The sequence below is a fragment of the Centropristis striata genome, chromosome 8 (assembly GCF_030273125.1).
Source record: "Centropristis striata isolate RG_2023a ecotype Rhode Island chromosome 8, C.striata_1.0, whole genome shotgun sequence".
Classification (NCBI taxonomy): Eukaryota; Metazoa; Chordata; class Actinopteri; order Perciformes; family Serranidae; genus Centropristis; species Centropristis striata.
The window spans coordinates 24,541,414-24,556,213 of record NC_081524.1 but is presented as its reverse complement, the minus strand read 5'-3'; positions in this window follow the sequence as shown (position 1 = coordinate 24,556,213).

Sequence of the window (14,800 nt, the reverse complement as noted above, 5' to 3'; positions counted from 1 at the left end):
CTACATATGGTTTGTTTTTTAAGAAAAATGAAAAAATAGCTTTGTTAGAGCGATCTGTTACATCTCCCTTTTTCAGAAATCTTCCTGCATTTTTAATATGGCAGCCAATGAGGCAGTTGGTGCATGTTGGTGCCGCATCTGTGCGTCCTACGCCCAATTTATAACTCTGACAGCTTTACCAGAGGATTGTGAGTGAGAAGACAAATTTTCCTAAGTTTCTATGTATAAATTATTTCTGTAGAATGGAATTTGCGTCCTGGACAATCCCTGTTCAATGACCATGATCATTTTTGGAGAAATTCTGAGATTATAATGAGTGTGTTTTGCACGGAATGTTCGTGTCACAGTGTGTGACATCATCACCAGAGTGTAGAGGGAGAGAAAAAACTGTCAAAAAATACATTTGAAAACTGCGCTCCAGGCCGCAAATTCCACTCTACAGAAATAATTTATACATAGAAACAAGCTGTCAGAGTTATAGTTTGGGCGTAGGACGCACAGATGCGCCACCAACACGCACCAACAGCCTCATTGGCTCCCATATTAAAAATGCAGGAAGATTTCTGAAAAAGGGAAATGGAACAGTTTTTTTAGATCGCTCTAACAAAGCTATTTTTTCATTTTTCTTAAAAAAAAAAAAATGTAGACGTTCAGGAAGAACTCAGGACGCTCAAGGTGAAGTCGGATCAATGATAGGTATTATGGTTTTGCCAAAAATGCTTTCTGTTGGAGGCCAGAAAATCTGTCCACCTCTGGCTGCTGTCACTCTTCCGGGACATTGGCAGGTGTCAGTTAATTCTGTTGACTGCTTTGATCTGATTGCCTTTGATCTTTGATGTGATTACAGTTACAGATACACACACACACATGCGCGTAAGCACGCACACTCCTCACACATGCATACACATTCAAACACACACGCGCGCGCGCACACACACACACACACACAGGTAACTTTATGTGATTTTAATTACACACATACACACACACCCACACACACACACATTTTGAGGTTAAAGGGCATAGGTATAAATCTCTCAAGAATCTCATCATAGAGTACACACACCGGTAGTAGCCCCCGTGGCCCTTTCAGAATTTCCCCAGTGGAATATTTGTAGTTAACTCTATGGTCTTGTTAGCTGCAAGCATACACTATATTGTGACTACAAGTGAACTGTGTAACTTTGTGTGTCCGTAAGTAGTATCAGATAATAACACTTGGTTACACAATACAAACTGTGTAGCTCCTGGTAGCAGACGCCAGAGGGGTGTTGAATCTGAGCAAAGTGAGAGAAGGGCATTAGAATAATACTGTGGACGCTAGTACTTGCTTTTATATATAGATATAATAAAACAAGAATATCCATCACCAAACAAACTGGAGCATGGACTTCTTGTTCAAGGTTGTTGTTAAGATTTTAGTTTGTACTTGAAGGATATTTTTTTGTACTTGAAGAATTTTTTATTTATTTCTGAAGCATGATGTATTTGTTTTTTAGGTAAGTTTCTTATTTGCAAAACAAAATGCATTCCTTTGTGAATGATGTTTTGTATTTGCAAACCACACTGAGTTTGTTTCTGAATTGTTGGGCATGAGAAAAACATGTTTTGTGTGTTTGTGGAGTTTTGGCAGTAATTTTACTCCACATATGACTCCAGTTTGCTGATGAGGTCACAGCCTAAAAAAACTAAAACACTGTGGGGTGTAAAACTAGTTTGGACACAGTTTCCCACTAAATACGGCTGCTGGGTTATGAGATAGTTCAGGTGCCAGTTTATATTGTAATTGTAAATTTGTCCTACAATGTGTAGCAGTAAAGATTGAAACACAAATGTACAATTACAACAAATGTTGTTGGCCTTGTGTTATAGCAACAGGGCCGTTTCTAGCTTTTTGGGTGCAAGATGCTGTTTTGGGGCCCCTATTTTGTCAAACTACAATGGAGGGATTCCAAACCCTTTAAGACGATTCATGAAGATGCATCAATCTGTTGAAAGCAGGCTAGATTTGTGAAAACCTCTCAAATTCAAATTAAACATCTCAAGTTGAACCAGTCAAGTTGAACCTATAAAAAATGATAATAAAAGCTAAACAACGAGGCTCCTCTACATCAATAAATGCAACAGATGCCACATTTTCAACAAAAAAAGTTTATTTCAAAATTTTAAAACAAAAATAAAAATAAACTCTAAATTATCTACTCACAACCTTAAAAATAATTTAAAATAATAATAAATTATTATCAATAAAATAATTATTATAAATAAAATAAAATAATAAGAATACGATAAAGACTTGTATTGTGATATGAAAGGAACCATAGTATAACTATGATTACAGTCTTATGTTTTATTGGCTTTTTTTAAAAGCAAAGTCGTCAATGATGTCATCATATGACCAATCTCATGATTGATGCTGATTAAGACAAGACCAGTGAGGAAGACTGGTACAGAGGCAGATTTGTCACAATAAATATTCTGATAAAAGTGACAAAAAGAATGCAACTAAGTCAGCAGAGTTGTCCATACGACCACAACAGATAATAGGAGAGGTATTTAGACAAGTTTTCAGAACACAGTGATAATTCAAAATTCCAATTAGTGCTATATAAATAATTCACCTCTATATAGCTGCTACTACTACTATTAATAATAATAATAACTAGAAAATTTCCTCTGGGGAAATTTTGAAAGGGCCACGGGGGCTACTGCCGGTGTGTGTACACTATGATGAGATTCTTCAGAGATTTCAAACTATGCCCTTTAACCTCAAAATGTGTGTGTGTGTGTGAGAGAAACATGTATGTGGAGGAGTGTGCGCGCATATGCGCGCATTTGTGTGTGTGTGTGTAGCGAAAATCGCATAAAGTTACACGTGTGTGTGTGTAATTAAAATCACAAAGTTACGTGTGTGTGTAATTAAAATCACATAAAGTTACACGTGTGTGTAATTAAAATCACATAAAGTTACATGTGTGTGTGTGTGTAGCGAAAATCGCATAAAGTTACCTGTGTGTAATTAAAATCACAAAGTTACCTGTGTGTGCGTGTGTGCGTGTTTGAAGCAGGTGTATGCATGTGTGAGGAGTGTGCGCACTTACGCGCATGTGTGTGTGTGTGTATCTGTAACTGTAATCACATCAAAGATCAAAGCAATCAACTGAATTAACTGATACCACCTGTTAAAGTTCCGAAGGAGTGACAGCAGCCAGAGGTGGACTGGAATTTCTGGCCTCGAACAGAAAGCATTTTTGGCAAAACCATAATACCTATCATTGATTCGACTTCACTTTGAGCATCCTGAGTTCTTCCTGAACGTCTACATATGTTTTTTTTCCAGAAAAATGACAAAATAGCTTTGTTAGAGCCATCTAAAGCAACTGTTCCATCTCCCTTTTTTAAATATCTCCCTGCGTTTTTAATATGGGACCCAATGAGGCAGTTGGTGGTTTTAGTGGCGCATCTTTGCGTCGTATGCCCAAACTATAACTCTGACAGCTTTACCAGAGGATTGTGAGTGAGAAGACAAATTTTCCTACATTTCTATGTATAAATTATTTCTGTAGAGTGGAATTTGCGGCCTGGAGCGCAGTTTTCACATCTATTTTTTGACAGTTTTACCTCTCCCTCTACACTCTGAACGATGACATCACACACTCTGACACGAACATTCCGTGCAATACACACCCCTTTATAATCTCAGAATTTCTCCAAAAATGATCATGGTCATTGAACAGGGATTGATAAAAAACTATATGACCTATCGAAACGTGGATTAATACACCGATACACAAGACTTGTGTCTACTGTTTAAAGTTTAAATGGAGTCTCTAGGTGAAATTATGCCGGAGAAGTAGAAGTTTAAAAATCTCCAATTAGTGTTCTTTTTCGCTCATTTTTTGTCGGCCGTCCCATTCATTTCAATGCAAAATTTTGGGCAGTTTTTCGCGAAAAATTCGTATTCTGTAGAGAAAAGTAATAGCACACCGATCCCGATCAAACCGCACGTTTTGATATATAATTTGTCCTGCAACTCTTTAAGTTGTAGGACTAGTAGCTGGACGAAATTGCGTCCGCAAGAGGAATAAGAAGAAATCCACAGTATAACAGTAGTGCAGCATACAGCTATTGCTGTATGGGACCAGTGCTCGGTGCGATTGCCCCGAGGCCCTAATAATATGTAAAAACTAAACCAACAATAAACTTCATTCAATAATCCTTAAGTAATGTTACTGTGGCAAATATTTACCAGCATAAGAGGTCTCTGACTGCGAGGCGACACTCAGTACGAGCTAAGCTCACTAACTTATCAATAAGCACCAAGGCAAGACTGGATGCAAGTTGCAGAGCTGCCAAGTGTCACGCTTTGAGTGTGACAGTCACGCAATTTAACCCATTCTCACACCACACGCCACACTTGACATTTCTCACGCTTATATTTCCCCATTCAATACTCTGTATTTATTTTTTTCATTATAATAAACTTTCGTCCCTCGCGGCTTGCAGTATCTCGAGTAACTCTGATTGACTGACCGAGATAACCAATCCCAGACCAATCCATCAGTCCTTTGTGCATAAATCTAACCAACCGCGGAAGGCACCACGCAATATAAACCAATCAGAAGCAACGAAAGGCGGGTCTTGGCGTCTCTAACTTTCTTTCACACACAACAGCGCCGACATTTAAAACCCACTCGACGTTGCTTGAAGACAGATGGTAATTGACTACTCAATTTTTTTGACAGTTTATTCACTGTTTCTCCTTGAGTTTCCTAGTTAATATGTACTGTTTTAAGGCTGCTATAAGTCTATCACTGTCCTGTATTTGTTGCAGAGCTGTGTAACATTTATTTGCCTCTTCTCTTGACCAGTTCACACTTGAAAAAGAGACTCTAACGTTAGTCTCAATGTGTGTGTGTGTGTGTGTGTGTGTGTGTGTGTGTGTGTGTGTGTGTCAGAGTTACAGACTTGTGAATATCAATTTAGACCCCTCTAAAGCAGTGTTTCTCAAAATTCTAAATTTCAAGGTCTATCCTTAACTCTGACAGTGTACAAATGGAACCAAATTAGCTTTATTGGCATGAATGGTATCAACCTTTGTTGCCAAAAGCAGAACATACATACAGACATGCAATTCAATTACAATACAATTAATACAATACATTAAATATTAATACAAACATATTAAATATTTTACATAAAATATATTTCATATTAAATCTCTCTCCTTCGCGCTCTCGCTCTCTCTCTCTTTTGGCAAACATGGCGGAAGGCGGAGCAGACACGCCCATAGACAAATAGACGCCGCATCGGCTGCTGTGACGCGAGAAATTCGGCCGCCGTCTTGGAGTGGTGATCCGCTCCACTCAGTGTAATTAGTTTGACAGGAGCATATAACTGTCAGCGCATTTAATTAATCTTACCTCACTGAATACTACTGATTTTCACGCGTTTTTTTGTCATACGTGTAGCTATGATAAAGGACACATGTTTTGGCATGTTTTATTATTCATAGTTGGCTTAACAGTAATTGAATATTCTTATATGCTATAAGTGACCAGACGTCCGAGATTAAAAAAAAAAAAAGACACAAAATAACTAAAAAAAATCACACAAAATGACAGAAAAAAACCTAAATTACTTTTTAAAAAAAAGAAAGAAAATGACAGAAAAAAAGACACAAAATTACTAAAAAAGACACAAAATGACAGAAAAAAACCTGAATTACTTTTAAAAAGACACAAAATGACCTAAAAAAGACACACAAAAAAAAAAGACACAAAATAACTAAAAAGGACACAAAATGACAAAAAACTAAATTACTTAAAAAAGACACAAAATGACAAAAAAGACACAAAATGACAGAAAAAAGACACAAAATAACTAAAAAGGACACAAAATGACCAAAAAAAGACACAAAATAACTAAAAAAGACACAAAATGACCAAAAAAAGTGCCAAGGGAAAGAGAGAAAGATGGCCTATATTTTGCATTTTGTTGTCCAAGTAGCTGTTACTTTGTTCAGTGACAATAAAGTTCAATCTAATCAATTCTAATGACTGTTGATTGAGGGTGGGTGGTGGCAGCGGGGCTCAATGGGTGCTCAGCAGCCCTAAAGCTCTGACCCTCGACTCGCCCCTGGCCGCTGGCATGTAGGTGAGGACATCAGTCTTAAGGAATAAATCGACGTTAAAAGGCCAAAGTCATCATGGTGCTAGAGTCTCACTCTTGTCATTTTCTGAAACTTGGCAGCCCTGAAGTTGCAAAAGAAACCCCAGGCATATGATCGTAGTAAATGTTCTAAAATTGTACTTGGTGATTAACAAGTCAAATCTTTTGCGACTTCTTTCAGCAGCTTCAGCCTCGCTGTGACTAAACAGTTCACACTGCTGCAAACAGTCTCGTTGCATTGCAGCTAATGTTAGCTGAGCTAGCCAGCAGGAAAAAAGTAACGTTAGCATATTTGCTGGAAAATTGGCTAGCATTATAGCTAGTTCCCCCTCCACCCAACAAGTGAGTCTACATCATGAGATATGGATAAGTTTGTTTTAATGCTACCATGCTGAATAATGCTAGCTTTATTCTCCTCTCTGACGTGACGAGTGGCTGTTGGTCATCCCGTACCCTTCAGCAGACATTACTCCTAGTGTGACAGCCCAATGATGATTTTGACGTTGATTACCCCACAAACACAAGCCACAGCTTTCCTATCTTAGCAGCTGAGTTATGTGGATGCAGGGACAATGAATCGGCATAGTCCACTAGCAAGAAGCGGCTCTATATAGTAATAAGATCGTAGGGTTGAGGTCAGGGCCCAACACAGGTAAAGCATTTTAGCTTAACTTTGTCATGTTAAAATAGGAAAGAAACAAAAACAAAAATGTTACAAGAGAGTTAGAACTACACTATAGTTCAAAACTATGTTGTCAACTGAGGGCGTGCGTACTGGGCTATAAACATGTGCTATTAGACAAAAGGGAAACTTTATACAATGTTTTCTATATACAATTCAGCTACACAAGTTGAAAAATAATTATATCAACTTAAAATGTTTTATTGGTTCTTTTTGCAGAAATGAATAAAATTTTGATGAAACTTTCCTCATTACTCTCCAAACAGCAACTGATTTTTAACTATAGAACATCATACGAAGTAACTAGTTAAATTATTATGTTCAGCATTCAGCAGTACACAAGAGTTGTAGAGTCCTTAAAAAAAACATATCAAATTTTAGTTTAAAGTTTAGTTTTGGTTTTGACTGTATGCTTGCCAAATGTCTTACATTTGCACTCTCATGTTTTCTGTTTCTCTCTGTTTCATAAATCTGTATCAAAACTTATTTTTGTGTTTGAAGGAAAAAATAGAGAGACCACAACATGCATGTGAATCCATAAACAGACCAATTGGCAGGGAGAGAGAATTATATGCAATTATACCACCCTCAACAACATGTTCCAATCCACAATGACAACATCAATTCAGGTGGTGCACAGCAGTTTGGGAACCATTAAATATCTTTAAACTGATATAGATTTCCTGTAATTGGAAAGATAAACGGCCTTAAAACCACAAATACAAAGTGGTGTGTTTCCATATAATTTTGGCCATAGTGTGGATGTGTTTCACAGGAGCACCTCACAGATATGTTTAAAAAAATGCATATAAAATATGACTGAATAAATTTAACATTTTGGAAACTGTGAATGCCTGCAAATTAGTAAACTTTTAACTCTTATGATTTGTTCTCAAGGCACTCACTTCCTGATGAGTTGAATGAGATTTAAACAGAATTGCGTTGCCCCCTAGTGTTTATAACGTGCACTGGTGTGTGCACAGACACAAAAACAACTATGCGTGGTTGGGTGTGTGTGAGAGACAAAGAGAAAAGGAGCTGAGAAGTGAATATAGTACACCTGAACAGTGTTGAATGGTTTGTCACTTTGCATAAGTTAAAGCAGAGCTGGGCTGAGAGAATGAGAAGGAGGGAGTCATACAAAGAAATGACATGCTTTGCAAAGACCTAGAGAATAAGAAACAGACAATTCTCAGAATACATACAAAGTAGTTCTTCAGGGGATTCATAAAATAAGGTTTATCAATGTATCATTATTCTCATGTTAGCAGCAGCAGAGCAACATGACTTTTTTGTTTTGCTAAACTGTTTGAATCAAGATGTTTCAAATAGCTGACGTAGCTGGTACAGTAACAAATCGTCTCCACCATTTTCCTCAGCAGTCAAGATGTATCTTGTTGGTATAGGAGCATATGGTCGAGTCATTCAACCTTACACATTCACTACCAGCTGTGAGTGCTCTGTTCTTATATATTCTCACATGATGCCACACAGACATAATTTCTCAATTTCTAAGACCAGACTGTTGTTTTGGAAAGTTTTGTTATTAGATTTGACATGGAACTTATCTGAGACAGGTGATCAATCACAGTGAAGACTCACAGCTTTTATTTTTCTGTGGATGTTTCATTATCATAGCTGGTGGGGCAGAAGGAGTCTGCTTGTTCTGTTCAAAAAACTTAATGTATAATTCTATCCATTTCAATACAATAAGGGCAACGGTGTGTTCACTGTCATGGATCATACGGAACAGGCATAATTCAAACCTTCCCAAAAATAATAAAAATGCATGAAGAAGACTTAATTAAAGGATAAATTAACACAAAATACACTTTTTGCAATTTGAAGAAATAATATGTATTTATAATATTTTAAATTGGTTCTGGTCCCAGTTATTTTCCTATTGTTCATTACAGGACAATTCCATTTATAAGATAAGATAGTGATTTAATTATTCCAATGGAAAATTATTCTCAACAATTGCATTATAAAGTAAGAATGAATGCAGATTTAAATAATGTACATATAAACAAGATAATTGCATGTCAATGCTGACAGCTGAAATGAAGACATTTAAAACAAACTGCCTCAATGTAAATGTAGCAGATCACAAAACTGATGTACAATATGCATTTTTGCACTATGGTGGTTTGCATGTTGCATGTTAGATGTTCGAATATACGTAGTATGTTAGTGTAGGGGTATCTGATTGCAGATACAAATTGCCTCCAGCAGGGGGCACCCTGGATGTAATGGGTGTCTACTTATTTGGATCAATTTTGCTATCAGAAATTGACTAAATTAATATTCATACTTTAAATAAATTAAAGTTACTGTCTGGGCACCACCTCTTTACTTAGAAAGAGGAAAGATAGCAAATCTCATAAAGTTAACAAATTATCAATTTGGAACATTGATTATTAATTATGAATATAATTATAATCAAATTATCTTATTCATATTTAGTAACGGTTGAAGGAATTTTTGAGTTATTTTCATGGCAGAGGTTAAGCGAATCACTCATTCATGTGCAACATTAAAAGGAGAAGCGTATTGATCCAAAAATATATTTATTCTAAAACAAAGTAAAGCAAGCAAAACACACAATAGCTAATCTTAAAGACTATTTACAGTGGAAATGTGGGTGAAAGATTATGTGTAACAAAATGGCCGATCAAGGGCGGTCATTTAAGTAAATCAAAATGGTGGAAGCCCTTTTGTTCTTGGAGAACAATAGACCATGCGGCCTTGAAAGTCTATGTGTTTGTAGGAGGCCAACTTAAAGTATATTTTATATGGATTAGTGTGTGAGCAAATCAAATGAGTTAAAGTTAATTTACATGTACAACTTAAAGTCTGTAGAGCAAGATTAAGCATACAACTTCAAATGATCTGGCTACACAAAATATCACAACATACATACTTAACAAACACGTGTGGAAGCTGCCAAAATTGTTGAAATAAATGAAGCCCCATTTTATTCCAATAAGATGGAAACAGCACCTCCCGCAGGTGGCTTTGAGTAGATTTATGTTCACAACTGCCAGATGTAATGGATATGTATGGGCTTGTATAGGTTGTGCCCAGTCAGGATGAGTCATGGTTGGTAAAAACTTTACAAGGAGTTAAGTGTTAAATATTTAATAAAATGTTGTGCTGCATCATGACTGGCTTCATTTTCACTCTCACAGTTAACTTTACTACGTGCAAATTTACAAGTGGAACGGTGCTACTGGCACCAAATGTATTCTGGGTGAAAACGTCATCAGCGACCCACTGACTGAAAAAAGAGAGCAAGGAAATGCTAAATTAAAAAAACTGGACACATATTTTGTTCGTCCTCCTGGAGATGAACCTGACGTTGTTGTTAGCGATTAAGGTCCGCCAATACTGACAGCACCATCAGGGAGCCAGATTTACAGGTAGCAATTCTAACAATCACTATACAATGTTAGTTTTTGTTTTGTTTTATCCATTGTAAAGCGTCCTTGGGTTTGTGAAAGGCGCTATATAAATCACACCTATTATTATTATTATTATTATTATTATTATTAATAGACTGTTGATATGGTTGTTGGTATTGTAGTAGCCCAGCTGCCTAGCTATCCCCTTCTTTCTATCTCGGCTGTATAGCGGTGATGTTAGGGACTCAGCAGTTGCTAGCTGCTCCAGGGTAGAGCCGGACCTGGTGCTTGACCAGCAGCCCCCTCCTCATGGAGGGCATTGTAAATGTAACTCTTACTCTGGCTTCATGCAACCTGGCATTCAGGGGACACAGGGAGGTTCTAGGTAAAGGGAATGCTGGCAACAATAATGTGGTCTCTATCCGTGGTGCTGAACTGCTTTGAATTTGTGTTGTTTTATTATTAGGGGCCAGGTAGCTTAATGTTTTTGTTGTTATCTCAATTTGTTATACTTCATGTCCGTTTGATTAACATAACCGAAGTGTCAAAAATGTGGTAATGCTTGTAAGCCCGGCTGTCGTGGGCATGAGCATGTTGTAAAGCGATGTTATTGTTGTAACTGCTGCCACCAATGTAACCGAGTGTATGGACACCTATACAGACTATAAAATAAAAACATGGAGGCTCCGCTGTTGAACAGGACGTGCGCTCCCTTATTAGTCTTCTTCACTTCTCATTTTGCAGCACACAAAAACATTATTGCAGCACACAAAAACATACACTTCCGCTCCACCACTCCAAAATAAACCCACCACATATACACTGTAAATGCTAAACCGGAAGAAACATAAATTGACTCTAAGCTGTCTGCCCAAAAAATAGGTTACGTTATCATGAGCTTTATTGGGTTTAAAGGGCCCGGTCATGTGCCCCGCCCCCGGTCCGGCATTGATTTGTTCCGCTGCTGCCACAAACCATCAGAATATAGTGAATAATCCCAGGTTGTTGAGCTTGTTTACCAGTTTATGGGGTTCAAAGCGGTATGAAGAGAAATTTAAACACCTTCCTTATATCTGTTTCCACAGTAAGAAAACTGGTGGCTGTCCAGATCAGTGGGGATGACGGCCTAGATGTTGGATAGAACCAGTCTTTCAAAGCACTTCATAGCAATTGGTGTCAGAGCAATTGGGCGACAATCATTGAGACTTGACTGTATTTTTGTTTTTTCGTACAGGTTCCTCCTTAAGTGGTAGGGTTATACTATCGTGTTGTGTTATGTACCATATGTCATTTTCCCTTTCACCTCCTGTAGTCCACAATCAGGTCTTTGGTTTTGCTGATCTTGAGATAAATATTAAAATGGTAAAAATGGGTAAAGGCAGTGTGGAGGGCTAGGGTAATGGTGCTATCTGTTATCAGACATAAAGTTGGACCTGAAGATTTATGAACTCTCAACATAAGAACTCGTCTCCAGTGTAGTTGACAGAAAAGCTGACATAACAATCATAGCAGGAGCTCCCAACATAGGATCTCCTGTTTCCTTTTCCTCTGTTGTTCCCTCTTCCAGAGCAGAGGAGGAGGAGAACAAAAATGGTTGGGGGTGAGGGGGCATCTTCTCCAACGCCTACTTAGATCCTGACAGTGACAAATATGGCTTTTAATGTCCCGCTGCTGCGTGTTAATTGCATTTCTCTACAATTTAGAACATCGTCACACAGAGCGACCGTTGGCGTAACAATTAACACCAAACGCCACTTTGTGTGCAGCTTACACAGCTCAGTTCACTCTACTGGAAGTCTGTGAAGGCACTCTGAGGACAAGGGTGAAAATTAACTGCTCAGTCACCCAGACAGAGGGGTAAGTCAGCCAGAGACACAGCTATGAGTTCAGGGAAAACTCTGGCAGGCGGTGGCTGATGTTGGTGAGAACAAGTCTCATTCACACAGCATTTTTGAGCTGCTAGTGCTTTAATGTGCCAGATTTAGATTAAAGACACATTTTGGAACTTTTGACAGCAGTGTCAAAGTGGTGATCAAACAAGGTTGTTGCCAGCTGCTTTAGTACAAATGTGATATAACCTATGTCAAGTCTATAAACACAGCTGAGTTGTGTTAAACTCTTTTTCATTCATGTGAAGCAGAAAAATCATCAGCGATCTGGTGTGTTTGGAAATTTAATACAATCAATGTTTCTTATATTTTGTGCTTTCTACAAGACTATATCATCTTTGACTAATTTCTTTTTCTTGCAAGACATTTCTGTCCGGAAAAAAAAGTCCATGAGAACTGAGCCATTCCATTTGTCGATGATGACCACAAATTGTGACTAAAAGTCTTGGAAACACAAAGTAAGACAATTAGTGCCTTCAACAGCAGTGACTCATGAACGTTTAGTCATATTTTTTTTCAATGTGAATTTGTTTGTGATGGTGATGAAAGTTTCACTGATTGTTTTACTGGCTTTTTTCACCAAAGGTGTTGTGTGGCTTGTGGTATCCCTTTTCTGCCTACCTAATCTACAGTAATCCCACTGGGTTCTTTAGAAAACATTGTTTCCTACACTCAAAAAAGTGAATTAGGTGGGTTGTCCACTGTATATTAATTTTATGTTTTCAGTTTACTTAAAATACATGTGTTTGTTAAGTTAAAATATTAATATATTTAATTAATATATTAATTAATTATTAATTAATTAATTAATTAAGTTAAATATCTAATAAAGTCTATGTAATTGTGTCTTTCGTTATGTGAACAGAATAATTATGCATTGGTTAATCACAAATAATTTAATTTAAGTGAATTATGGTTGAAATACTTCTTACATCCAGAAGGTGGCAGTAAGAAGAAGATATAAGTGCTTCAGACTGCACATGCGCAAACTCACCAGCTTCAATCCTTGTGTTTGGCGGTGAAGTTGCCAACGGTTCGAGAGGTAGGTGGACACATTTCATCCATACCAATGTCTATTATTCTACTAGCCTATTATTGAGCATGATTTAATTGTGTATTTGTGGTACAACACTCGTTCTATATTTCTGAAGTGCTTGTCTTTTTAGAGCGGTGGGTCTGGCACGTTTGCTACACTACTTTAACGTTAGGTCGGTCTGCTTTTATCTCGCCGAGCTTCACATTAAAAGTTGTGTGTGTGTGTGTGTGTGTGTGTGTGTGTGGGGGGGGGGGGGGGGGGGGGGGGGGGGGGTTATTGTGAAACAGGTTACTCGAGGACTAACAGGTAGCACGGTAAATTAGCACTGAAATAAAGCACCGGTGGCTTTAGGCAAGTGGGCCGATACCCGGTCGGCGTTGTTACCAGTCAAGGCTTCAGTTGTCGGTGGTGGTACGTTATCGGTCCGTGGCACCTGTAAGCGACATGTTTGACGTGGCGCGTGACGTCTAACACACACCTCCCACTTGGTCCGACAGTCATCAAATCAGCAGCAGCACACCCATTGCGGCTGCCGTAGCTAGCTGTGCACAGAGTGTCCGGTGCTTGTTGTAAATAAACGGAGATCGCTAAGTGAACACCTCCTGCTGCAGCAGCAGCATATACACACTGTACTGTTACAAAGCTATCTGTGCTACTGCGCAGCACTTCTGCTGCTCTGACTATCGAACAGATCTTTCCGGCAATATAGCAGACATTTGCGCGACCACACTATGAAAAGGGCAAGTTATTTGCGGTGCTGCTGCTGAGAGAGAGACAGAGTGAGAGATGCTAGCACTGGCTTACATGTTATAAATTACAAAATTGAGTGTGCCTCTTTTCCCCCTCACTGAATTTATGAAAGTTAACTCTAATCTGGCCCTCTTGCCTTCTGCAGGTGAAGATTACAATTTAAGGCTGCTCTTCAACCTATTCATGTTTGAATACGTGACTGGCCATAGAACTATATGTAAGTATATTTCCTTAACTGTTAACCAACAGTTTTGTTTTTGTGTTTACTTTTCCTTTACTTTTTTTAATGCTTTGCTAAAGGGGCTTAAGGCTTATTCTTAAAGTGTGACACAGACAGTCCCAAGGAGGAGCTATGTATTGTGGTCCTGCAATGTTGTGCTGCCATTGAAGATTAGAAGTACCATTGGTGTGAATTTCATTTTGAATTACAGCTGCAGAAATCAGGTACCAACAAAAGTGACCATAACAACAAATAAAATACCTCTACAGTTAATTTACTCAGTAAGTGAAGTTTCCCACACCACTGAGTTGCATTTACTGTGAATGTATGATATGCTGTTCAAAAGAATGTGTTTCGGGCCCAGCTATGATACTGTATCACACTTTCTCTCATGTTATTCTTTCAAAGAAGAATAAACAAATTGAAGCCATCTAGCTGGCAGAGAAGTACCTATTACATGACTACGTCGTTGGGCCCCTTCGACTGGTTACGTTTAAAAGATATCCTCATATTAAAAGCACGTGTTGAATACGTGAGTAAATGGCTTTAATGTTTAGTAAATGTGCGCTTTATTCTCACTAGCATGAGCACCTAATACTAAAATAACACCTGTCACCTATTTCCACTTGGCTGCTTACTAACCTGTTT